The 23,987-nt window shown below is 45.3% G+C and overlaps 3 long non-coding RNA genes across 3 annotated transcripts in view; all 3 read left to right on the forward strand.

Moving 5' to 3' along the window:
- Positions 1–2,256: 2,256 nt before the first annotated feature.
- On the forward strand, positions 2,257–4,256 carry LOC138658334 (uncharacterized). Its single transcript, XR_011317455.1, has 3 exons — positions 2,257–2,402; positions 2,518–2,616; positions 4,182–4,256. It is a non-coding gene; the product is annotated as an uncharacterized lncRNA (long non-coding RNA).
- Positions 4,257–4,468: 212 nt separating this feature from the next.
- LOC138658335 (uncharacterized) lies at positions 4,469–5,186 on the forward strand. The gene is made up of 3 exons (XR_011317456.1): positions 4,469–4,566; positions 4,660–4,787; positions 5,122–5,186. It is a non-coding gene; the product is annotated as an uncharacterized lncRNA (long non-coding RNA).
- Positions 5,187–8,022: 2,836 nt separating this feature from the next.
- LOC138658336 (uncharacterized) overlaps positions 8,023–23,987 on the forward strand; it is a 35,308-nt gene continuing 19,343 nt past the window's right edge. The window contains exon 1 of the long non-coding RNA XR_011317457.1: positions 8,023–8,041. This is a non-coding gene — a long non-coding RNA (uncharacterized lncRNA). The remainder of the gene's footprint in view (positions 8,042–23,987) is intronic.

Consider the following 23,987-nt stretch of genomic DNA (forward strand, 5'->3'; position numbering starts at 1 on the left):
CGGCTCTTAAAGGGGTGGTCTCGGCAGCGGTGACCCGGTCTGTGGCCTTAGGCGCGCAACAAAGAGAAGAAAGGGGAAGTTCATAAGGGATTGTACGTGACGCCACCTGTGGTGTTTGGCTATAAATGGCCGACGTTGCTTAAGGGGACTGCTGGGGCCGATGGTAATGCAGCTGTGATGGTTCTGCTCGACACAGTGGAGCGGGGCCCCAGGGCTATCTGTACAATTTTGTAAAGTGCTTGTGACATTGGGGTGCTGGACTGAGGGTCCAGGAATAACTAGAGGACACAAGGGTTGCAGTTTTCTTTACCTTCAATTCCAGGTTGCAGGTGCAGTCCAGGGCACAAGTCACAGCTGGTGATGGAAATCAGGGCAGCCTGGAAGTATTTCAGAGACCACCTAACCAGGTGGAATTGGAGGCCTTCCTGCTGCGCTATTCTCTGGGTGCTTGGTGCTTTTAGTTCTCCTCAAGTCCCTCTCACAGTCTGTCCACTAAGTGAAACACTTCCCGCATGGCAGGCCGCTTGAGCCTGTTCGAGGTGTCACTCCCTCGTGGCGACTCTGGGTTCTTGTATGCTGCTGTGCTTCTGGGTGTCAGCTGGGGCCAGGAGACCTGTAATCTCCTATCCTCCAGATTTGCTTGCGGAGCCTGCAGTTCCCACACCACCCTGGACTCCGGTGTCCAGTCTTCGGCGCTCAGTCCTGGGGTGAGCTCAGTCGCAGCTCCAATCCCTCAGGTTCTCCTCACTTCTTGCCTCTTCCTCCTTCTCTGTCTGCTGCCTTCCACTGACTAAGACTCACTAACCCCACCTCCAGACCAGAACTTATAGGGAAGCTTCCCTGAAACCCGGGTTTAGAGCTCCCCCTTCTGGTCTGAAGTCAGGAAAGGTGTTGGATGCAGACATCAGCTGGTAAGGGGACCCCTGTTTGCTTCCATATATAGAATATATGGTAGCACAACTGTAGAGGTGCACAAGTAGGTTCCCAGGCCCAAGGTGTAGTAACATAAACTTTGGCACTGAACTTAGTTTTGAAATCCAGTGATTTCCAACTAGCAGAGGATACCGCGTTGGTGTAGGAGAGACACGCGCAGAATTCCATTCTTGTACTCTGAAAGAGCAATTTTTGCCGAGATCTGTCCTTCTAGTTTACAGATATCTTCAACTGTACATATTCCTACAACCACAGCAGTTGGACTGACGAAGGTCTATGTAGGACCAAAACGCCTCATGTTACTGTGACAGGACTGCATTAAAAATCACTGGATTTCAAAACTAAGTTGAGTCCCTCTTTGCTTCCAGGCATGGCATCACCCCCGCTGAGGAAGGCAATGCAACTGTGGCAACCGGATTCCTGGGGTGCCACACTTGTCCTCGAGGACGGTTACATCCCCACAGAGCATTTACTATAGGTTATCTATGACCAAGATGCCCGGGAAGCCATTGATCTGTTTGATTTCCCTATATGTCCGCACTGAGCACGTCAGTATCTACAGCTGTAGATGGTACCTGACATCACTTTATGTCACTAGTTAGATAGATGACATTTCACCATGACTTCAGACTAATTAATCTGTGCAGTATACAGTGCATCATATCTGTATATATTTTCTCCTGCCCCAATGTTTCCGCTCACCTCTCATCATATGTCATGGTGATCTGCTATATAAACCCCTCACCGGTCATATTTCCTTTCTTCTATAGGTGGAGACTGTAGGACCCTTCTAACCACCAGGGGACCACTCTCTGTCCCCTTGGCCCGCATGTACTTTGCAGAAGTAGTTCTTGGTGTGGAATACCTGCATAGTTACGGTGTGGTGCACAGAGACCTGAAGCCGGATAAGTAAGTGCCCCCATAGTAATAAAGAGGGAATGTTATAATTTATTATCTCACGGTCTATGAAGCTAAAATCATCTTCTCTTTCACAGCCTCCTGATAACATCTGCAGGACATATTAAAATTACCGACTTTGGACTTTCAAAAGTTGGTCTAATGATACCAAACACCAACACCTACAAGCACTCAGCAGAGGACATCTCTAGAGAGTTCCTGGACTTTGAGGTCAGCATTACCTACAGGAACTTAGCTTGTTCTGTACAAATCTCATAACTATATTTTCTCTTCCCTACATTCTTCATTTCCACTGATATTTTATCTTCTGTCATTCTGTTTTGGTCAAAAACTTGTCATAATATCGTTTTATCAGTTCTCATCTCTATTTTCTGTTGGTTTGCAGAACTGTGGCACCCCGTGTTACAAAGCCCCAGAGGTCATCAGGCAGAGAGCCTATGGAAGACCTGTTGACTGGTGGTCAATGGGCATCATATTATATGAATTTCTCATGGGATATCCACCATTTCTTGGGGTTTCCCGAAGTGAGCTTTATAAAAATATGGTCAGGGGTAAGTAGAATAAACTGATCAATGCTTTGACTGGTTATTTTGTTTTAGTTACTTCCTTTGCTTTATCTTACAGTCCAGTAAAGATGTTTTCTGTTCTGTATTTTCTATATAACAGGAGCTATAAAATGGAATCATTGTTACACTCCTCCCCTGGATGCTCAGAACCTCATCACTCAGCTGCTCAAAACAAATCCTGTGCAAAGACTTGGGACAGGTAACGGACACAATAATATTAATATTCCCTTATTATACCGAGGACATATCACTCATGTCCATGAGGATCATTATTTCTCTATCATCTCCATTTATAGTTCTCCGTACTAAGATTTTCAGGCTATTTCCTCCTGTCTGCTTAGTTACGTCATTAGTTCAGATTAAGATAAACTGTTCAAAAATAGTTACACAGTTACAAAGGTTGAAAAAAGACCAAGATCCATCAAGTTCAACCTTTCTCCACCAATTGTTCATTTTGTCACTAAATTAACAAAGAGGTTAAAAATAATTTTTCCTAGCACAGATCACTGCAGTACCCACTGCTCCCAGCACAGGTCCCTGTGGTACCCCACTGCTCTTAGCACAGATCCCTGTGGTACCCCACTGCTCCCAGTACAGATCCCTGCGGTCCCCACTGCTGACTATATACCATTTAGAGTATGTACCATTTATGACAACTCTTTGTTTCCTGTCATTTAGCCAATTCCCTTACCCTTCTGCATACAGTTTCCCCCAGTCCCTGTGTATGGAGCTTCAGTATAAGGCTGTTATGTGGAACAGTATTAAAAGCATTTGCAAAGTCCAGATAAATCACATCAGCTGCATTACCAACATCAAGACAAGCACTTACCTCCTCATAGAGACGCAACATGTTAGTTAGACATGACCTATCGTTAATGAATCCATGCTTATAATGCTCTCAAAAATTTTGCGCACTACTTATGTCAGGCTTACCGGACAGTAGTTACTTGGCTCCACCTTCTTACCTTTTTTAAATATCAGTACCACACCACCCATCCTCCAATCCTGTGGCACCACATCTGTTAAAAGAGAGGCTAAGAATATAAGATACAGCGGTCTGTCATTTACTGAGCTCGATTCCCTCAGTATCCGTGGATGAATGCCATCTGGGCCAGGGAAATTGTCAATGTTTAATTTGCTCAGGCGCGGCATACTTCTTCTTGAGTTATTTCAGGTGGTGACCTTTGCCTTGTTAAATGATCCCTGGAACAGTTAGTTCATTGGTGAACACCGATGAAAAGTGCCTGGTTAATATCTCAGCCTCTTCTTTGTCCTCAATTATTATCTTGTTATTATTGTTTTTAAGGGACCTATACCATCTTTTTTTACTTTTTTGGCATTAATGTATTTATAACATTTTGGGGGATTTATTCTTATGTCACTGGCAATTTGTTTCTCTGTGGATAACGTTGCCAGCTTGATTTCTTATTTACATTTCTTACTTAGTTCTTTATACTACTGAAATGTTATTTTTGTATTCTCAGCCTTCAGGATTTTGAATGCCCTTTGTTTTAGTCTGATTAAACTTTGTAGTGTCTAATTTATCCATAATGGCTTCTTTCCATTTCTGCACATTTTTTTTCCAGAGGGTATAAGTTTTCTACAGGATTCTAGTAGCATATCCTTAAACATGCCCCATTTATTGTCAGCATCTCCAGTTACCTTAAGATGGTCCCAGCCTACTCGACTAAGTGCTTCCCTTAATTTGTTGGTATGACACTGTCTCTGATAATTTCTGCATCACTTTTGTTTTTCTTTATCCAGGAGGAGCATTTGAGATCAAGGATCATCCATTCCTTAGAGATTTAGACTTCGATAACCTACTAAGTCAAAAGCCGCTGTACATTCCTCAGCTTGCATCAGATGTGGACACCAGTTTATTTATCAGTAAGTAGAAAAGACGTCATGTAGACTAAGTGTCTGTTTGTCTCATCTTCCATATTATGTGATAATCGCTTCCCATTAATATTAATGATAAATGGTGACTGTGTTATACTGACAACCTCTAATAACACTTCATTTTCTATGTCTTACAGACCATTCTAATATGAAAAAACATCTGGTCTCAGAGGATGAGAAGTGCACAAGTGAGGACAATGAGTTGTTTGACTTCCAAAATTTTACATCATCATCTGAAAGGCTTTCTAAAGTAAGTATGTGATTAATAAATCCAAAATATATATAAAAAGACCCATAAAAGTAAACATAAAATGATTTCATGTCTTGTTGCTTCTGCATGTAGCTCTATACCACCACAAACGGGATGATGAACGACGAGTATCCCAAGTCACCTCCAGAGTGTGCACCAAAATCCAGCACAAACATCTCTCCAGAGTGTGCATCAAAATCCAGCGCAAACATATCAGAAATGTGAGTAGATTATGGGGTCATTAATGGGGGTTCCAGTCTGATATATATGCACAACACCAAATATAGAACAGAAATACCATAATCTCAAAATGCAACATCCACTGACCCATGGTTAGCATTTATAAAGTGCTGTTGACAGCAGCCCATGATTGCGCCTGGTCATGCATTTTTAGTTGTTTCCACTCTGCTCTATAAAAGTTATTTTGGAGCAAAAGACCTTCCCCACTATGGCAGTGATATGTCCTATTAGGCCTTATAATCAGTGTTCTTATAGTGAGACAACACCATTTATACAGCTTCCTTGTGATTTACGTGTTTTTCTTCTTCCAAACAGGCAGAAAGAATTTGTTACCGCATCTGATAGAGGCGATGCTATTATTATCTTGCCATCCTTGTCCCCACTATCAGGTATGTCCATGTCTGCAGCACCAACAATGTGGATGTTGACTTCAAGGCTCAAATATTTCCACATGGTTTTTCTGTAATAGGTCGCTTATGTTTTCCATGTTTCATGTATAAATGTTGACTATGTTATACTGACAACCTCTAATAACACTTCATTACCTATGTCTTGTAGATCACTCTGATATAAAAAAACATCTGGACTCAGAGGATGAGGAGAATCCCAAGTCCCCTCCAGAGTGTGCACCAAAATCCAGCACAAATACCTCAGAAATGTGAGTAGATTATGGGGTTCTTTACTGGAGCTTCAGGCTGATATATGTGCACAACACCAAATATAGCACAGAAATAGAAATACCATCATATCAAATGCCACATCCACCGCCCCATGATTAGTGGTCATTGTGCTCTTGTGTTTAGAAAGTGCTGGTAATAACAGCCCATGATTGAGGCCGGTCAGAAGATGTTCCCCACTATGACAGTCATATGTCCTATTAGACCCTATAGTCGGTGTTCTTATAGTGAGACAACCCCTTTTATACAGTTTCCTTGTGATTTATGTGTTTTTCTTCTTCCAAACAGGCAGAAAGAATTTGTAACCGCATCTGATAGAGACGATGCTATTATTATCTTGCCATCCTTGCCCCAACTGTCAGGTATGTCCATGTCTACAGCACCAACAATGTGGATGTTGACTTCAAATATTTCCACATGTTTTTTCTGTATTATGTCTCCTATGTTATCCATGTTTCATTGATCCCAATTATGTTTCCCATGGGCCCATACTGTATCTCTATTTCACTCATTTTGTAAAGTTTTTTTACATGAATTCTGTGAGATATGTTGTAGCGTCCAATAACCTACATCATCATGAGGAGACATCGTCTCTATAATAGAATATCGCTCATCAGTGAGGCACAACTTGGCGGCACACAGGGCGCTTACTGCTCTATATTAGTGACACATCTCATGCCCCTCAGATGGGATTATGTACGTTAAATAGGACTTATTCTGCCCTATTATGATATATTACCAGATTATTAGGACTATAGTAGACAAAACTAGAACAATCCTACTATATACAAGAGAAAAAGCAGATCCCATTAGGATATGTCGTTACTGAGGTTTGTTTTTTTACTTTCTGATCAGAATTTCCAGCTCAGATGGAAAGAAAATATTCACCAATAAATCTGATTAAAGAAGAAGAAAAATCAGAAAATGGAGAAAGGGGAAAAAAGAGACGAGGTAAGTGTGAGAATCAGCTCCATGTTGTGTGATGTCAGTGAGAATCAAGCGTGTGGAGCAGATGTCATCTGTCAGTGATGGGATTATCATATGTATGATGGCTGACAATGATACCTGACCTCTGTGTGATAATATTCCACCCCCGTCCAGCCACAGTGACCGCACAGTAGTATCATGTCATATGGAGTCCCATCACTTACTTTATATTTACTTCTCTTCTCATAGGATCCATCTTCCGCCGGATCTTATCATCCTGCCGGCGTGGATTATCCAGGGCTGCTCGAGTATTTGCTTGTTGCTATTGTTGCCCTAGAACCATCTGAAGGACGAGAAACCTAAGCATCCAGCGCCCTGAAGTCCAGCAGATCCACCATCGCTGCAGGACCTGTATAGAAGGACCTTCACCAGCTACCTGTGGCCTTCTGACTCTTACATCTAGACCCGGCCATGTTTTGATATCACCTCTGTCACCAGGCTGTAATCCTACTGCTCGCCTGACCGGGCTTTTACTGATCACTTGGTATCTGACCTCGGCTGACTCCCTGACTATGATTTTGTCTATTGATTCTGTTCCTGGTTTTACCCCTCCCACATCCTTCTATTCTATTATTAATTCAAATAAAAATAAATAAATAAAAACTTTTAGGTTTATTGAAATTTTTTCCACATTTATCAAACTTAGCTATGCATTTTGTTAAAAAAAAAGGAATATAGCCAGCTCAGCGATAGTTGCAAAGGAGCACGGAACTCCGTCCTGACGAGAAGTGAACAATATTGAAAAAGACAGTTTGATGCTCCAGTTCCTTGATAAAAAAAATTCAAAACTATATTCAATTCCTTTTAAAACATACAAAATGCTCCTGGACAGCACTATAGTGACAAGAGAAACAAAGTTACGCATTTCAATAGCCGCAGCGATCTTTATCAAGGCCCATACAAGTAGCCCTAGACCAGTCAGTTAGTCAAGTCACATCACATGATAAATGTCAGATCTTAAAAAGGCAAACATATTAAACAAAGCAAGACAAAAAAAGAACATGCAAATAAAGTTAAATATATATATACAGTATACAGTATATAAAAACAAAATTGATACCATTGCTGAGAAACTAATAATGAAACATAATTTCGTTGCGTCTATTGAGACCATAAAGGACCTTTGTGCCCAGGTTGTAGATCAAATAAGACTCATGAGTGAGATATCTCCTCCATGCAATGACCTGTTAACCCATTCTATCTCACACACCTGGAAAGATGCAATACTGGGTAAATGGTAGGAAACAAAATGTTCGGCTACTGATGAGATGTTGCTATTAGTGTTAGTATTAGTAATGTTAGATATTTGTCATGCAAATGCCCTGAGATGTGTGTTTTTAGTTTTCTTGATGTGCATCGCACATTTGCTTTTTTGCATTGTGATGCAGTGACCCCTGTTACAGGTAGGGGGCGCTGCCTGGTCTCCCCAGAATACGCATATAGGTGTATTGAGGCCATAGGAATGCATGGCAGTCGCAGGAATAACTGTGGTAATGAGTCAAAATCCGGCAGTATTGTGAATGGCCGGTATGCGTGTCGCAGAGGAAGACACTCTGCACTGCCAGCCTCAGGTAAGGTTGTTTTGGGACCTGTAGTCCCACAAGTAATTGTGTTGTTTGTATAATTGTGAAGGGAGGCTCGTTATGAGAGATGGGCGGGTTGAACTAGCCACACACACCCACTCCCACCTGTGGGAGTGGTTACAGCTTCATAATGTGACCAGGGTGTGAGTCACATGGTTTCTGAGTAAGGTCCTGGAAGCCTATGTGTTGGGAGTGCCTTCTCCTTGCAGAGCACGTGGTGGGGCTTTGGACCTGGTGGCCTGGGGTCTTGGACGAACGTCCTAGAATAGCACCAGGACAAGTCACATGCCTGTGTGATGGACGGTCCCAGGAAGGAAGGACATCCTGAATAGCGCAGTGAAACTGTGGTCCTAGACGGTCTGTGTTGAAAGCTCCTGTGAGTGGAGTTTTCCTGGAGCATCTGAGAAACCGTGAACCTGGACGGTTGTGTGTTGGATGGTCCCAGGAGGGATGGAAGTCCTGAATAGCGCACAGTGAAACCGTGGTTCTGGACGGTCTGTGTTGGAAGCTCCTGTGAGTGGCGTCTTACTGGAGCACGTAAGAGACCGTGGACTTGGACGGTTGTGTGTTGGACAGTCCCAGGAGGGATGGACGTCCAGAATAGCGCACAGTGACCGTGGTCCTGGACGGTCTGTGTTGGAAGCTCCTGTGAGTGGAGTCTTCCTGGAGCACCTGAAAGACCGTGGACCTGGATGGTTGTGTTTTGGACGGTCCCAGGAGGGATGGACATCCTGAATAGCGCATAGTGACAATGGTCCTGGACTGTCTGTGTTGGAAGCTCCTGTGAGTGGAGTCTTCCTGGAGCACCTGAGAGACCGTGGACCTGGACGGTTGTGTTTTGTACGGTCCCAGGAGGGATGGACATCCTGAATAGTGCATAGTGACAATGGTCCTGGACTGTCTGTGTTGGAAGCTACTGTGAGTGGAGTCTTCCTGGAGCACCTAAGAGACCGTGGACCTGGACGGTCTGTGTTGGGGAAGCTACCGTCCTTCGCTGGCTCTGGACTGACTGATGTGTGCCTGCCAGGCAAGTTGGTGATCCCTGTAAGGCAGTTTCCCCAAGAGAGGTGTTGGAAGTCCTGGGAGTAGGACTTGCTGAATAGCACAACCTGTGTTGGGAGTCCTGGGAGTAGGTCTCCTGAAGAGCACATGGGAAGGAGTGGATGCAGAGTCTGTAACGGCACTGCACTGGGGGAGCTACAGCCCGTCTGAGGGTCTGGACTGTCAGGTGGCCTAGTGAGCAAGGCATTGTCCGGGATGGTGATCTCAGGTTGGCAGCTTTCCTGTGAGAGAGGACTGACAGAAGGTCAGTGTGAGGAGCAGGAGCTCCAGAAATGTAACCCCGGACAAGGGGATTGTCATACACTTCTATGCCGTATAATACAGTATATCTGCCATATGAACTGTTCGGCGTACGGTCACCCATGGTAACTGGACGAAGTGAGAGGTCCAGCATGTTTAGTGAACTGTGAATTGAAGCCGTACAAAATGTAAATAATGAACTATGCATGACCCGGTTTATGACACTTTAATAAACCGCATAGACTGTGTTTAAGCGAAAAACCGTTCCTGTGTGCTGGAATTCCGTGCCAAGTGAGTGTTCCCCAACACATGCGGTAAGCGCTATCTCACAGCATACAGCAAAATTAATTTTATAGATGACATAGCATGAATTACAACTGATAAATTCCTTAATATTATCATTTGGAAAAATTGTCATGATTCCTAAATGGTTTAGTATTGACCAACAACCCTTACAATCAAGCCATGTTTTGTGAGGGATTTTTGACACAAACATAATGGGGGATAGAATACTCCCCAGTGTGGGTGCTTTCCTCGCCACTACATTGCAACCTGACTGTAAAACAGATGCCAAAGTTTGATCCTCATATAGTATACAGAAAAATGTATACATAATCTGCTAAATTTTGTAAAATTGAGGACTATATTGAAAGCAAATAAAAGGTCTAATTGTAAATTGATGATCATTATTTTTATTTTTATCATTACACAGGTCTGCGACTAAAAAGATGTTTGATTATTTGCATCTAATTTCCATGTATTTTGGTGTGCTGACAACGAAAAAAATTTAGAAAAAAATCCTGGACGTCAGGATTTGCCACAAAATGCAAAATTCTCTTCAAATTTTGTATATTTTTCTCAATTTTTGGTATTTTTTTTATCTTAGGGTTTTGAAAGTCAAAATTACTATTAATTAATTTACATCAATGCATTGAAGATATACAATGCCAAAAAAATATAACTTTCAAAGAAAAGAACTTTCAGAGTGAGCTAATGAAACCAGCATCAACATGTTGCAAGCTGAAGGAGCAGGCTCTGACATGCCCGGGCTTGATTCAATTGTTTTATCTTGGTTCTCGCCTGTTCACACTTTTTCATCTCAGTTCGTGTTAGCTCGTCATATTCAAGTTGAAAGAAGGTGTGTTCGTCAGACCAGACATTAAAAGAATTATAGCTGATCAAGAGTTTATCAATACCATGACGCATCCTCAAAAAGAAGGGTGGTTTGCATTTAAAGAGGTCAGAGAGAAATTTTTAGGCAATAACAAAGACCCTGACTACAAAAAAAATCGTCGGACGAATGCTGAAAGCATTTCAAGCTTTAGGTTGCCTGATGAGTTTGAAAGTGCATTTCCTCCATTCCCACCTTGAGAACTTTCCTGAAAATTTGGGAGCTGTGAGTGAAGAGCAAGGTGAACGATTCCACCAGGACATTAACCCCTTAACGACCGCCGATACGCCTTTTAACGGCGGCCGCTAAGGGTACTTAAACCACAGCGCCGTTAATTAACGGCGCTGTGGAAAAAGTAAATAGCGCCCCCCAGAGTCGGATTTTCTCCGGGATCTCGGCTGCCGGGGGTAGCAGAGACCCCAGAGAACATGATTCGGGGTTTTTTTACCGACCCCGCATTTGCGATCGCCGGTAATTAACCGTTTACCGGCGATCGCAAAAAAAAAAAGAAACGCGATTTCTTTTTAATTTCTCTGTCCTCCGATGTGATCGCACATCAGAGGACAGAGAAATGGGGTCCCAGGTAGCCCCCCAATACTTACCTGTCTCCCCCGGTGCTCCTCGTGGCTCCCGATGGGCGCCGCCATCTTCAAAATGGCGGGCGCATGCGCAGTGCGCCCGCCGGCCGGCATCGGGAGAATCTTTGGGGTCTCGGCTGCCGGGGGTAGCCGAGACCCCAAAAAACATGATCGGGGTCGGTTTTACCGACCCTGTTTTGCGATCGCCGGTAATTAACTGTTAAAAAAAAAAAAAAAAAAGCAAAGTGTAATTCTCTGTCCTCTGATGTGATCGCACATCAGAGGACAGAGAAATAGGGGGATTCGGGGACCCTATTATACTTACCGGTGTCCCTGGGTCCTCCTGCTGCTCCTCCTGGCCGCCGGCGTCTTCTTGGCAAAAGAAAATGGCGGGCGCATGCGCAGTGCGCCCGCCATCTGTCGCCATCTGCCGGCCGGCAGGAGAAGAGCAGTTAGGGCTAAAATTAGGGTTAGGGTTAGGGCTAGGGTTAGGGCTAGGGTTAGGGTTAGGGTTAGGGCTAGGGTTAGGGCTAGGGTTAGGGTTAGTAACCCTAACCCTAACTAGGGCTAGGTTAGGGCTAGGGTTAGGGCTAGGGTTAGGGCTAGGGTTAGGGCTAGGGTTAGGGCTAGGGCTAGGGTTAGGGTTCGGGCTAAATTTAGGGTTAGGGTTGGGGCTAAATTCAGGGTTAGGGTTGGGGCTAAATTTCGGGTTAGGGTTGGGGCTAAATTTAGGGTTAGGGTTGGGGCTAAATTTAGGGTTAGGCTTCTTTCACACTTACGTCGGTACGGGGCCGTCGCAATGCGTCGGCCCGACATACCGACGCACGTTGTGAAAATTGTGCACAATGTGGGCAGCGGATGTAGTTTTTCAACGCATCCGCTGCCCAATCTATGTCCTGGGGAGGAGGGGGCGGAGTTACAGCCACGCATGCGCGGTCAGAAATGGCGGACGCGACGTACAAAAAAACGTTACATTGAACGTTTTTTGTGCCGATGGTCCGCCAAAACACAACTGATCCAGTGCATGACGGACATGACGTGTGGCCATCCGTCACGATCCGTCGGCAATACAAGTCTATGGGCAAAAAACGCATCCTGCGGGCACATTTGCAGGATCCGTTTTTTGTCCAAAACGACGGATTGCGACGGATGCCAAACGACACAAGTGTGAATGTAGCCTTAGGGCTAGGGTTAGGGTTGGGGTTAAAGTTAGGGCTAGGGTTGGGGCTAAAGTTAGGGTTAGAGTTGGGATTAGGGTTAGGGTTTGGATTAGGGTTGGTATTAGGGTTAGGGTTGGCATCAGGGTTACGCTTGGGATTAGGGTTAGGTTTGGGATTAGGGTTCAGGTTAGGGTTGTGATTAGGGGTGTATTGGGATTAGGGTTAGGTTTGAGGTTAGGGTTGAGATTAGGATTAGGGGTGTGTTGGATTTAGGGTTTTGATTAGGGTTATGGTTAGGGTTGACATTAGGGTTGTTTTGGGGTAAGGGTTGTGATTATCATTAGGGTTGTGATTAGGATTATGGATCGGGTTGGGATTAGGGTTAGGGGTGTGTTGGGGTTAGGGTTGGAGTTAGAATTGGGGGGTTTCCACTGTTTAGGTACATCAGGGGGTCTCCAAACACGACAGCCAATTTTGCGCTCAAAAAGTCAAATGGTGCTCCCTCCCTTCTGAGCTCTGCCGTGCGCCCAAACAGTGGGTTACCCCCACATATGGGGCATCAGCGTACTCGGGATAAATTGGACAACAACTTTTGGGGTCCAATTTCTCCTGTTACCCTTGTGAAAATAAAAACTTGGGGGCTACAAAATCTTTTTTGTGGAAAAAAAAAATATTTTTTTATTTTCACGACTCTGCATTCTAAACTTTTGTGAAGCACTTGGGCATTCAAAGTTCTCACCACACATCTAGATAAGTTCCTTGGGGGGTCTAGTTTCCAAAATGGGGTCACTTGTGGGGGGTTACTACTGTTTAGGTACATCAGGGGCTCTGCAAACGCAACATAACGCCCACAGACCATTCTATCTAAGTCTGCATTGCAAAACGGCGCTCCTTCCTTCCGAGCTCTGCCATGTGCACAAACAGTGGTTTACCCCCACATATGGGATGCCAGCATACTCAGGACAAATTGGACAACAACTTTTGGGGTCCAATTTCTCTTGTTACCCTTGTGAAAATAAAAACTTAGGGGCTAAAAAATCTTTTTTGTGGAAAAAAAATTTTTTTTTATTTTCACGACTCTGCATTCTAAACTTCTGTGAAGCACTTGGGCATTCAAAGTTCTCACCACACATCTAGATAAGTTCCTTGGGGGGTCTAGTTTCCAAAATGGGGTCACTTGTGGGGGGTTCCCACTGTTTAGGCACATCAGGGTCTCTCCAAACGCGACATGGCGTCCAATCTCAATTCCAGACAATTCTACATTGAAAAAGTAAAACGGCACTCCTTCTCTTCCAAGCTCTGCGGTGCGCCCAAACAGTGGTTTACCCCCACATATTGGGTATCGACGTACTCAGAAGAAATTGCACTACAACTTTTGTGGTCTAATTTCTCCTGTTACCCTTGTGAAAATAAAAATTTGGGGGCAAAAAACCATTTTTGTAGAAAAAATGCGATTTTTTATTTTCACGGCTCAACGTTATAAACTTCTGTGAAGCACATGGGGTTCAAAGTGCTCACCACACATCTAGATAAGTTCCTTAAGGGGTCTAGTTTCCAAAATGGTGTCACTTATGGGGGGTTTCCACTGTTTAGGCACATCAGGGGCTCTCCAAACGCGACATGGCGTCCGATCTCAATTCCAGACAATTCTGCATTGAAAAAGTAAAACGGCACTCCTTCTCTTCCAAACTCTGCGGTGCGCCCAAACAGTGGTTTACCCCCACATATTGGGTATCGACGTACTCAGGAGAAATTGCACTACAACTTTTTTGGTCTAATTTCTCCTGTTACCCTTGTGAAAATAAAAATTTGGGGGCAAAAAGATCATTTTTGTAGAAAAAATGCGATTTTTTATTTTCACGGCTCAACGTTATAAACTTCTGTGAAGCACATGGGGGTTCAAAGTGCTCACCACACATCTAGATAAGTTCCTTAAGGGGTCTAGTTTCCAAAATGGTGTCACTTGTGGGGGGTTTCCACTGTTTAGGCACATCAGGGGCTCTCCAAACCCAACATGGCGTCCAATCTCAATTCCTGCCAATTCTACATTGAAAAAGTAAAACGGCGCTCCTTCACTTCCAAGCTCTGCGGTGCGCCCAAACAGTGGTTTACCCTCACATATGGGGTATCGACGTATTCAGGAGAAATCGCACAACAACTTTTGTGGTGTAATTTCTCCTGTTACCCTTGTGAAAATAAGAATTTGTGGGCGAAAAGATCATTTTTGTGTAAACAAATGCGATTTGTTATTTTCACGGCTCTACGTTATAAACTTCTGTGAAGCTCTTGGGGGTTCAAAGTGCTCAACAAACATCTAGATAAGTTCCTTAAGGGGTCTAGTTTACAAAATGGTGTCATTTGTGGGGGGTTTCCACTGTTTAGGCACATCAGGGGCTCTCTAAACGTCACATGGCGTCCGATCTCAATTCCAGCCAATTCTGCATTGAAAAAGTCAAAAGGCGCTCCTTCACTTCCAAGTTCTGCGGTGCGCCCAAACAGTGGTTTACCCCCACATATGGGGTATTGGCGTATTCAGGAGAAATTGCATAACAAAATTTATGGTTACATTTCTGTTTTTACACTTGTGAAAATAAAAAAAATGGTTCTGAATTAAAATGTTTGCAAAAAAAAGTTAAATGTTCATTTTTTCCTACCACATTGTTTCAGTTGCTGTGAAGCACGTAAAGGGTTAATAAACTTCTTGAATGTGGTTTGGAGAACCTTGAGGGGTGTAGTTTTTAGAATGGTGTCACACTTCGTTATTTTCTATCATATAGACCCCTCAAAATGACTTCAAATGTGATGTGGTCCCTAAAAAAAAAAGGTGTTGTAAAAATGAGAAATTGCTGGTCAACTTTTAACCCTTATAACTCCCTAACAAAAAAAAAATTTGTTTCCAAAATTGTGCTGATGTAAAGTAGACATGTGGGAAATGTTATTTATTAACTATTTTTCGTGACATATCTCTCTGATTTAAGGGCATAAAAATACAAAGTTTGAAAATTGCAAAATTTTAAAAATTTTCGCCATATTTCCATTTTTTTCATAAATAATCGCAAGTAATATCGAAGAAATGTTACCACTAACATGAAGTACAATATGTCACGAAAAAACAATCTCAGAATCAGCGGGATCCGTTGAAGCGTTCCAGAGTTATAACCTCATAAAGTGACAGTGGTCAGAATTGCAAAAATTGGCTCGGTCATTAAGTACCAAATTGGCTCTGTCACTAAGGGGTTAAAGAGATGGAAAGAAGATACCAGGGAAGATGGAGCATTACACTGATGGCAGACTACTGTTGGACGCTTCAGAGAGACATTCCAGATGCTACTCACAAGCGTAAATGTACCAAGAGAAGCCTCACAGGGCTCAATGCAGTTAAAAATGATTTTCATGAAACATTTGTAATAAAAAATTAATTTTCATTTATTTATTATTAGTCTATTTTCATTTATTTTGAGGTATTGTCTTATTTAACATAGTTACTTAAATTGTCAGAAAACGTGATGTCCTGTGACAAAACGGAGGTATTTTCGGATTCAGCGCACTTAAAAACATAAAGATTACGTGGAATAACCAAAACAGCTCTTTGAAAACATTTTTTTGCAGACCTGTGTTATTGGGAGAAATGAGGTCATTGCGATCTTTTTTGACATAATATTTAGTAATTAGTAGTGATGAGCGAACGTGCTCGCCACTACTCGTTACTCGCCCGAGTATCGCTATGCTCGGCATACTCGACGAGCAGCGAGCATTTCCGGTATTATTCGGCGGTAACTGCAGTCTCCACCGAGCAGTTTTGGTGGACTTTGGAGACCCAATCACGCTGCAGGGATTGTCTGCCAAGCCATGAAACCCCGCAGCCATCTTTGTTGTGGTCGTGCAGTGATTGGCTGGGCCGTACAGCATCATCCCGAGCATAAGAGACCAGGCTCCACCCTGCTCGCTGCATTCTGTTCCTGTTTCAGCGAGAGTAAGGAGAGCTGCTGCCGAGATAGGGTCAGAATTGTGGTTTTAGAGTTAGTGTAGGTCTGCAACTCTTACATCCACAACTCCTCAGAAACCAAAACTCCTTTTTAGGGCTAATTCCTGGGTCCCGATATTGCAGCACTAGGTAGGCACGGCACAGCATATCCATATCAGTACAAGGCCTGCAGGCACTGTATGTGCGTCCATTGGTCCCACTGCATCCTTCCCAAAGCTCCATAACTGCCTGCTGCTGCAGCTTACTTACTGTCCATATACCTATGTTCAGGGGTGGATTAAGGGTAGCCAGGGCCCCGGGCTGTTCAGACACTGTGGGCACCCCAGTCATGTGACGGGGTCATCATATACCTGAACCAGATTATTCCAGAAAAATAGTTGCTGTGTGAAACTATAACCTGTCAAACATCCATTGATCTAGTCAATTTACCCTTCAGTTCAGTATATTGTATACAGTGTATAGTGTCAGTGTATAGGTAACACTGACTCACCAGTGACGTCTCTAGGTGACGTCCTTCATCTTTCATCCAGCACAGACCGCCATCACTTCATCCAGCCAGGACTCGTCTCTGCAGGAAATAACACAGTTATCTCGAGCTCCACTTGCAGAACACATTACTTAATTTTTCCCAACTTCTACATTACACCACATGAAGAAAAAAAGGTGACACTCTGCACAGTAACAGGACCACCCCCCCCCCCCCACCATTTAAAACAGTATACTCAAAAAATAAAATAAATACATCACTGCAGTAATAATATCCCTTAATTAGCCCCTATGGTAATAATAATATCCCCCATCCTGGCCCCATTTATCTCATTCCTGGCTCCAGCAATATGTTCTCCCATCCTGCCCTCATGAGTATCCATCCTGCTCCATATGATCTCCCCATCAGTCTCCATTGTATCCATCCTGCCCCATGATCCTGCACGTTCTGTCTCCAATCCTGCTCCATGTCTTTCATTCTGCCCCGTGTCTCCAATTATGCCCCGTATCTACATTCTGCCCATGTCTCCAGTCCTGCCCCCAGAGTGTCCAGCATCTCTGCCCCCAGTGTCCAGCATCTCTGCCCCCAGTGTGTCCAGCATCTCTGCCCCCAGTGTCTAGCATCTCTGCCCCCAGTGTCCAGCATCTCTGCCCCCAATGTGTCCAGCATCCTGCCCCCAATGTGCCCAGCATCCTGCCCCCAGCGTGTCCAGCATTTAGCCCCCAAAATGTCCAGCATGTTGCCCCCAGTGTCTCCAGCATATTGCCCCGGTGTCTCCAGTTTATTGCCCCCAGTGTGTCCAGCATTCTGCCCCAGTGTGTCCAGCATATTGCTGCCAGTGTGTCCAGCAATCTGCCCCAGTGTGTCCAGCATATTGCACCAGTGTGTCCAGCAATCTGCCCCAGTGTGTCCAGCATATTACCCCAATGTGTCCAGCATTTTGCCCCCAAAATGTCCAGCATGTTACCCCCAGCGTCTCCAGCATATTGCCCCAGTGTCTCCAGCTTATTGCCCCCCAGTGTGTCCAGCATTCTGCCCCAGTGTGTCCAGCATATTGCCCCCAGTGTGTCCCGCAATCTGCCCCAGTGTGTCCAGCATATTACCCCCAGTGTGTCCAGCATTTTGCCCCCAGTGTCTCCAGCATATTGCTCCAGTGTCTCCAGCTTATTGCCCCCAGTGTGTCCAGCAATCTGCCCCAGTGTGTCCAGCATATTGCCCCAGTGTGTCCAGTAATCTGCCCCAGTATGTCCAGCATATTGCCCCAGTGTGTCCAGCAATCTGCCCCAGTGTCTCCAGCATTGCCCCCAGTGTGTCCAGCAATCTGCCCCAGTGTCTCCAATATTGCCCCAGTGTGTCCAGCAATCTGCCCCAGTGTGTCCAGCATATTACCCCCAGTGTGTCCAGCAATCTGCCCCAGTATATCCAGCAATCTGCCCCAGTGTCTGACTCCAGCATATTGCCCCCAGTGTGTCCAGCAATCTGCCCCAGTGTCTCCAGCATTGCCCCCAGTGTGTCCAGCAATCTGCCCCAGTGTCTCCAATATTGCCCCAGTGTGCCCAGCAATCTGCCCCAGTGTGTCCAGCATTGCCCCCAGTGTGTCCAGCAATCTGCCCCACTGTCTCCAGAATTGCCCCCAGTGTGTCCAGCAATCTGCCTCAGTGTCTCCAGCATTGCCCCCAGTGTGTCCAGCAATCTGCCCCAGTGTGTCCAGCAATCTGCCCCAGTGTGTGCAGCAATCTGCCCCAGTGTGTCCAGCATATTGCCCCGGGCAGCCCGGATTGCCGTTCGCAAAAAACAACAAAAAAAACGAGTTCTCCTCACCTGACCGGCCCTCCAGCGATGAGCTTCCTCCAGCAGCGCGGACTCGCGGGTGACTGACAATGACGTCAAACGCCGGCGACGTATGCGCTGCGCCTGCGGCCGACTTCAGCTGCCAGCCACCAATTGGCTGGCAGCTGATGTTAACTATTGACGTGCGGGCGCGTGCCCACACGTCAATAGATGAAACTGCCGCAGCGCCGGTAGGGGCCCGGTGAGAAGATGAGACGGGGCCCGATGCGGGCCCCCTCTGGCCACCGGGCCAATACGCCAGTCAGGGCAGTAATGCCCTGATGGTGGTGGGCAATCTGAGCGGTAGCCCAGGGCCCCCCCCACACCACTGGGCCCTGGGCTACCGCCCAGATTGACCCTATTATAATACGCCCCTGCCTATGTTTTTCTTTTTTTTTCAAAAATTCCCTCCCCCCCAAAAAAAATATACAGTCTGTTCTGTCAGACTGAGGCCTGTTGAAAAGTTATAGTTTGTCAGGCATCTGTAGAATAGTTGTGTGCTACCCTTGTGCCCTTTTCTTTTTTTTTGGGTGGTTTAAATTCACCGAAAAGGGCCTCATATATCTGCGTGCTCCAAAATTGGTCATAGGAGGCCTATTTTGCATCAAAAAAATTCAAAGGCCACAGATTTGCCAGTGTGGTATTTCCCTTACAGCCTTCATATATCTCTGTGCTCCTAGTTTGGGCATTGGAGGCCGGTGTACTTATTTTTTGGCTGTGTAATACTCAAATTCTATAGAGCGCTATTTAGCATAAAAAAAAATTGAAAGGCCACAGATTTGCCAGTGTGGTATTTCCGTTACAGCCGTCATATATCTGCGTGCTCCAAGTTTGGGCATTGTAGGCCGGTGGACCACTTTTTTTCTGTCTGTTACTCTATTTATATACAGGACTATTTTGCATAAATTAACTTCACAAAAAAGCCCCCAAAAATTGAATACAGTCTGTTATGTCAGGCTGAGGCCTGCCTGGTGTTTGGGTTTAAAAAATTGCAGATTTGCAGGCATACTGATCAGATATTATTTCGCTACTAATAAATACATTTGTGTTGAGCATTTGAAATAGTGCAGTAGTCCATTTAAAATGGGCAAGGCAAGGGGCAAGGGACGAGGCCGTGGCCAAGGTGAAAGTGGGCAACAGCAAAGACACACATCTTCTCGCTCGACCTTCCTGCCCCAGTTTCTAGGGGACCGCAGCACACCACTATTGAAGCCAGAGCAGTGTGAAACGGTTGTTGGTTGGATAACGGATAATGCTTCCAATCATTTAGCCATCACCACCACCACCATGCCGTGAGTGTGGCCCGGATATCCCTCACCCTGATCCTCCTTCCTCCCACCATGCCGAGTGCCCTGAGACAACTGATCCCACACTTGGACACTCTGAAGAGCTGTTCAGTTTTCCATTTCAAGATTCCGAACTCTCAGCCGGTCAACTTGAAGTGGGGACAGATGAGATTGCATGTAGAGATGCCCAAAGCTTTGACCAGCCCCGGTCACACAAAGGCGATGGTGGGAAAGTGTCAGAAGAGGTGGACGATGATGAGACACAATTGTCAGAAAGTCAGGAGGAGGAGCAGGGTGCGAATGTGGAAGAAGAGGTGGTGGATGACTATGTGACTGACCCAACCTGGCAGGAGAACATGCAGAGCGAGGGCAACAGCACACATGGGGAAGGAGGTATATCACCCAAACAGGCAGGAAGAAACAGTGTGGTGGACACAGACAGAAGCCGTGCATACGTTCCCCGTAACACCAACATGAGGAAAGTTGCCATTCCAACTGTTAGATCTTACCGTGTCTGGTTATTTTTTAAAGACTCTGCCGATAACCCCAAACAGGCCATTTGCAGCACCTGCCATGCCCACATCAGCAGTGGTAGCAAAACAACCAGCCTGACCACCACCAGCATGATCAGGCACATGGCAGCAAAGTACCCGACTTTGTGGGCCAAACCCCAGGCTCCAGGACCACTGTGTGCAGGTGACACCACTGCTTCTTCCACTGTTTGGCGTAGAAGCCAATCCCTAGTACACCGTGCATGTGACGATGCCTCTAGCCCTGCACTTGTTGTGGCCCACAGTCAAGCACCACCATCATCAAGCCCGTCCACGTCCTTGTCCCAGCACAGCCTTCAGTTGGCTATAACCCAGTCTTTGTAACGCAAGCGGAAATACCCAGCCAACACAGGCCACAGTCCTAAATTCTAATATTTCTCTTCTGCTTGCGCTAGAAAAGCTGCCTTTTTAGGCTTGTTGAGACGGAAGCTTTCTGCAACCTGATGGCGGCGGCCGTCCCAAGGTACTTGGTCCCCAGTCGCCACTAATTTTCCCGGTGTGTCATACCGGCATTACACCAGCATGTGTCCCACAACATTACCCGTGCCCTCAACAATGCTGTTACAGGGAAAGTCCACCTAACCGCGGACACATGGACAAGTGCTTGTGAGCAGGGATGGTACATCTCACTGACAGAACACTGGGTTGACATAGTGAAAGCCAGAACCCAGTCGGACCTTGGGATGGAACACATCCTCCCCACGCCGAGGATTGCTGGTCCTACGTCAATCAAGATTGCCCCTACAGTCTACAGCTCCTGCACCTCCTCCTCCTCTTCATCCTCCATGTCTGAAATCAACACATCAGTGAGAAGCTGGAAGCACTGCAGCACTGCCTCAGCCAAGCGGCAAAAGGCTGTGCTGAAGCTAATCTGCATAGGTGACAAACAGCACAATGCAGAAGAGTTGTGGACAGCGCTGAAAGAGCAGTCAGATGTTTGGATGACACCGCTAAACCTACAGCCAGGCATGATCGTGAGTGACAATGACCATAACCTGGTGGCAGCTCTGAGGCAAGGTGAGCTCACACACGTACCTTGCTTGGCCCATGAGCTTAACTTCGTGCTTCAACGTTTTCTGAAAAGCTACCCAGAGCTGCTGGATCTGCTAGTGAAAGTACGCCATCTGTCTGCCTATTTAAAAAGTCAGCTATAGCTTTAGCCGCCCTTGCCGTGCTTCAGCAGCATTTGCAGCTTCCAGCTCACCAGCTGGTGTGTGATGCCCCATGCACTGGAACTCTACGCTGCTTATGTTGGAAAGGCTTTGTGAGCAGAAGAGGCAGTTGTTGCCTACCAACATCAACAAGGCCGTTGATATTCAGTTCAGACTCCACACATAAGACCTCAGGAGTGGACATGGATGTCCAACTTATGTACCATCCTCCAAAACTTTGAGGACTGCACCAAGATGGTGAGCGGCGATGACGCCATAATTATCGTCACCATCCTGCTTCTCAGCATTCTGAAAACCTCTCTACTCACAATTAAAGAGGATGCATTGCAGGCAGAGCACAAGGACATGGAGCAAGGAACCATACAGGGGGATTACACTCAGCCCAGCCTCATGTCTTCTCAACGTGGATTGGTAGTCAATGAGGAGGAGGAAGAACAGGAGCTACTTTCATGCGCTATAGATGGTACTACAAACACAGCTGTCATACCGTCTGTTCAGCGGGGATGGCCTGAGGACAGGGAGGAGGAGGATTAGGATGAGGAGGAGAAGGACAGCATGGTCAGTCGTCCTGTTGGTGAGGACACGGAAGTCTTGCCTGTTAGCAGTCTGATGCAAGTAAATATAGCCAACTACCATGGTAACACTAATATAAATCAGAAGTCTGTACCACTAATCACAAAAGGACCTAAATGGCCTATCATCAAATACATAGCCACAACAAAGAAAACAATGATGATACACGACCAAAAGAGTATCACAAAAATGTATAAACTTTATTCATATTGAAATACAGCAAGTGTATGTAAGGTAACACGCAGCATAGCGCCACAGGAGTGGACCCTGCAATAGAAACAGCAGGAGGCACGCGCACAGAAGTATCAGTCCACAAAGTATAGTAATCACATATTGCCTAACATGATTACAAAAAAATAAGCAAAATCATGAAAATAAGCCTAAAAAACTCAGCATACATAAATAAATACGGCAATACGTGAGAAAACCAAATGGAGTGGGAAGCGACCACATAGACGGTGATCAGAATACTTCACCGCAGACTACAGCCCCAGGAAAATTAATCACATGACAGTGCAAGATAAGAGTGATAGTACACCTGGGACTGCCGCTATACAAAATAGGTCATAATTACTATAATACAACTATACGGCCGACATAACCACCAAATGATACCCACCGCAATGTGGACTGAAGGTTCCGGGAGCGCGCCTCCGCCCCAACGCGCGTTTCGGTGCAAACACCCTGAATGATAAACTTACCTGGAGCAGCCAGTGCCAGGCAGCAGCTGCCAAGGCAAACAGGATCATGGGGTGCATTAAAAGAGGTCTGGATACACATGATGAGAGCATTATACTGCCTCTGTACAAATCCCTAGTTAGACCGCACATGGAGTACTGTGTCCAGTTTTGGGCACCAGTGCTCATGAAGGATATAATGGAACTAGAGAGAGTACAAAGGAGGGCAACAAAATTAATAAAGGGGATGGGAGAACTACAATACCCAGATAGATTAGCGAAATTAGGATTATTTAGTCTAGAAAAAAGACGACTGAGGGGCGATCTAATAACCATGTATAAGTATATAAGGGGACAATACAAATATCTCGCTGAGGATCTGTTTATACCAAGGAAGGTGACGGGCACAAGGGGGCATTCTTTGCGTCTGGAGGAGAGAAGGTTTTTTCACCAACATAGAAGAGGATTCTTTACTGTTAGGGCAGTGAGAATCTGGAATTGCTTGCCTGAGGAGGTGGTGATGGCGAACTCAGTCGAGGTGTTCAAGAGAGGCCTGGATGTCTTCCTGGAGCAGAACAATATTGTATCATACAATTATTAGGTTCTGTAGAAGGACGTAGATCTTGGGATTTATTATGATGGAATATAGGCTGAACTGGATGGACAAATGTCTTTTTTCGGCCTTACTAACTATGTTACTATGTTACTATGTTACCTTACATACACTTGCTGTATTTTAATATGAATAAAGTTTATACATTTTTGTGATACTCTTTTGGTCGTGTATCATCATTTTTTTCTTTCTTGTGGCTGTTAGCAGTCTGGCATGCATGGCTGACTTTATGTTGTGCTGCGTTTCACATGACCCTTGCATCATAAAAATTTTGGGTGACACTCATTACTGGTTGGTGACACTTCTAGACCCATGCTACAAGGAGACCTTTCAATCTCTTCTACCAGAGGCAGAGAAGTGTACTAACAAGTTGCAGTACCAGAAGGCCCTTGTAGCGGAATTACTTAGAAAATTCCCATGTGAGAACGCTGGCAGCAGACGTCAGAGTTTGTTGTACAACCAAGGACTCCAAGCGAGAGAGACAGAAGTACAATCCAGCTCAGGCAGGGAAACAATGGCAAAGTTCTTGGACAGTTTACTCAGGCCCTC

This window comes from Ranitomeya imitator, chromosome 1 (genome assembly GCF_032444005.1).
Source record: "Ranitomeya imitator isolate aRanImi1 chromosome 1, aRanImi1.pri, whole genome shotgun sequence".
Classification (NCBI taxonomy): domain Eukaryota; kingdom Metazoa; phylum Chordata; class Amphibia; order Anura; family Dendrobatidae; genus Ranitomeya; species Ranitomeya imitator.